Below are 3,734 nucleotides of genomic sequence, written 5' to 3'. Positions count from 1 at the left end.
GCCTTATTGCGGTCCGGGGTTTTTGGCTGTGCAGCCTTTTGTTGTCCTGCAAATGGCTTCCTCGGCGCCGCCCTGGCCTCAGTTTACCCCGGCTCCCGGGGAGGGCGCCGCTGGCATCGGTTTGAGCTGAATTCCCCTAAAATAATAATAATAATAATAATAATAATAATAATAATAAAAATCCGGAAAACCCGGCACTCGCGTGTTTAAATGCCACAAATCTGAGGAATCTGAATGATAAAAATACCCGTTGGAGCAGTCCCAAGTTCTGAGAGGCTGGGCACAGCAGTATTTGTACACAGAACAAGTTCGGGCAAGGGAGCCAGCACACCACAACACAGCGGTGGCACATGAACAGGGGACCAAGGGACACCCAGCACACCGGGTTAGAGCTGCCATCGCTGGAGGACACCTTAAAAGCTTCCAGGTGCAGGCTGGGGGACGCTGTGCTGGATATGGTCCATCTGCAGAGCTAACTCGCATCACAACATGGCCATTTTAGTCTTGTGGTCACAGGCAGAGCAGTCATGTTCCCTCAAAGTTTAGCCTATCCAAGGATAAACTAACAAATTAACATGAAAATAGCACCACACTTAAGAACTGTTTCATCTTAAAACCATGCCAGCCCAACCTGTGGGTAGTTACTAGTAGAATTAGCAACAGGCCAGTTTTCCATCCCCAGCCTTGCCATCCTCCTCCCAAGTGCCAGCTTTGGCTTTCATTTAATACTACAGGGAGCTAATTCAGGGGATTAAAACAGCAAAAAAATTCACTGCTCTCTCTTTGTTTTCTTGAGGAAGTTTTCTGCCGGTTTGGTGCTCTGAATCAGTACGCTATGTGGTCAGGTGAGAATACGTGCCAGCACAGGGAATTGGCATGATCAGGAGACTCTGAGCTGGAAAGTGAGGAGGATCTCCCTGATCTGGGGCAGTAATATACATGTTCGTTTGCTTAGCTGAAAATTATTGAAGCCACACAGTAAATATGGGGGAGGTTTTGAGTGGGCAGTGACATTCGAGTTACAAGACATCTGTTTGGAAATGAGAGCAAGCCTTTATTTTGTGTGATGACAAGACAACAAAGGGAAGAGGAGGAGGGGAAGGCTGGGAATATCACTCCAGCATTATTTGGTTTATCGATTAGTGGCTCTTGTGGGTTTATCCTGAGTCTTTCTTCGTCCCTTTCCCTCAGTTCTTTCCCTCGTCTCTGAAGTTCTCTTTGTCTTGAAACTCTGGACCTTGTTTTAAACCCTTGCTATGCCTTGAGCAGGATTTATTGTTTGTCAGGGCACCCAAAGGAGGTCATTTAGCTTTGGTAGATTTCTGGGTGGAGGCTGAAACTGCTGTTGTTTAAGTTTTCAGAGAGAACCCCTAGATAAATGAATCCAGCTCTTTCAGCTGCTGCCAATTCCTGGCAGAAGGGTTACATAAACATACTCTAAACCTCAAGGGTATTATAAATAAATCTTATAAAATATTAACTTCTGTTAATCTCTGAATGAACCAAAATGGTGTTAATCTGATTTAAACCCTTAGTAAGAAAAGAATTAACCAGGTATCTTATAAAAAACAATAATCCTGACCTCTTTCTCAGTTCACTGAATTTGTTTCTTGCCATTTTGTACCTTTACTGTTCTCATTAAATTACACTTTCTTTTTTCTTTAAACAATATTTCACATATCATGTATAGTTATTGAAAAGCTTCTTCAAGTCTGTTTTGGTTCTAGCAAGTTAGACTTTTGTTTTGCCAGTGTAGTGAAAATAATGATTTGAGTTAATGTTTTATGGAGTTACTTTTAACACTGTGTATGAAATTTTAAGCTTAAAAAGGGGCCTTCTATGATTTTTTAATGATAAAATTGTGTTAAAGAGCTCATTTTGTGGCCTTTTTCAATACTTCTCCCAGAAGCTGAATGATAACACGCTCTCTGATGTGTACTTCTAAATTATTCTGTCCAGCAGATTCCTCAGATAAAACTCTGAAATCCTTGGGCAGAAATGCTAATGAGAGCAATGAATTGTTTAGGTATGTTTAGGTAGAAATAAGTCAGTTGTTGCTGTATTACAGAGTTTCTGGAGGGGGAAAAAAAAAAAAAAAAAAAGGTTTTGGGTCAGAAAAAACTGATCAGTTATATCCAACCCTTGTTAATAAACATGCAGATATTGTCACCATATAAATGATAAAGAGAGACCCTCAGCTATCCCATGGTAGCCAAACAGAGTCTGAAATACAGGAGGCCTGCATTTATTCGAGTTCTTGTTCCCAAAAAGTGATCATACAGAAGAGAACAGGAGAGAAAGAGACCCACCTCAGCATAACCAGCAGGCTGGAGGCTCAGGTATCCACTGGAAAATGGGATACCAACACCAGCATCCCTAAGCTGTAATGATGAGAGAAGAAATAAGAACAGGGATCTGACAGGTATATCATCTGCACTTGCATGAGCAAGGATATATTTTCTTTCTCTCATTTTCCTCTTCTGAATACTCCTGGATTCATTCCAATATGAGAGTTAAGGAAAAATCCTTGTGGAGTAGCAATAGTATTTCCTGTCCAGTTGCATGCCACAATGAACAGGCACATGCAGTTATTTTTACCTGGACTACTAAAAATATTCAACCAAAAATCTTTGTTTAAAAGAGTACACTAACAAAACATGACTAACAAAACATGACTAACTGCAGTCGTTCCACTCCTGGCCACAGAATAATGCATTCACACAAGTGGTAACAAGCAGTGGGACATTTTAAAACAAAGTTTTCCCATTTTACATGGTTTAAACCTCTAAGTCCCTAATTGCAAAGTAGATAGAAAGTTCCAAAAGGATGTTGCAGTTTTAATCTTTGTTGTTGCTGTATGTTTATTTTTTTGTGGTTTTGACTGTAGATAAATGTGCTCATAAACTTTCATTTATTTCTTATTACCATTTGCTCTTTCACTCCCCAGTTTCAAGCACAAATGAAGATTGTAAAAGATGCTATACAATGGACAACAAAGATCTCAGAATTATGAAATGTGAGGACCACTATGTGCTTCCCTGGCCATGCGCTGCAGGACTGAACTGCCTGTCCTACAGAGGGAAAGCAAATTACTCTTTTTTTTCATATCTGCCAACACCTTCACCAGCCATGGGTGCCCTCCACTGCACTCGGAGGAATTGCTGCTCATCTACATTCTCAAGCCTTCTGCAGCTGTATGTGAGGTTCAGTTTTACTCCCCTGGGTAGATCTGTCAACACACTTTACATATGCCATCAAGTAAAGGCTGGATATTGCCAACTTTAAGTTATTTCTGATTCAGACTGCAAACCTGTGAGTGAAACAGTGGGTATTCGGGTTATGCAACTTTTGTTGCATGATACCTTTTGATACCTATCTTTTGTTAGGGTAGAATCTTATCTCTTTTTAGCCAGTGGAGTAAAACAGGACTTTTGTAGAGAGAAATCCAGAATAAGGACATAGCTTCAGCACTCAGATCACCCTAATTAACCTCAGTCTCTCTACTGGTTGTAGGTTACTGATCCTCTGTGACCAAGAGCTCTCCACAGCTGCACCGTGTTCTCTGAACACACAAAGAGGCAGAAGCAGAACTCGGTGCCAAATTTTCAAGAGCTTAGCACATAACTGCCCAGCTTCCACTTTGACATCAGAATAAGATTTTAAGAATTGAGAAGGCATTGCTAGTTATTTAATGTACTCCTTTGTAAATCCAGCTCTCCGTGGGGACAATGCAC

The sequence above is a fragment of the Oxyura jamaicensis genome, chromosome 2 (genome assembly GCF_011077185.1).
Source record: "Oxyura jamaicensis isolate SHBP4307 breed ruddy duck chromosome 2, BPBGC_Ojam_1.0, whole genome shotgun sequence".
Taxonomy (NCBI): Eukaryota; Metazoa; Chordata; class Aves; order Anseriformes; family Anatidae; genus Oxyura; species Oxyura jamaicensis.
The sequence above is the reverse complement of the archived record's forward strand: the minus strand, read 5'-3'. Positions refer to the sequence as shown.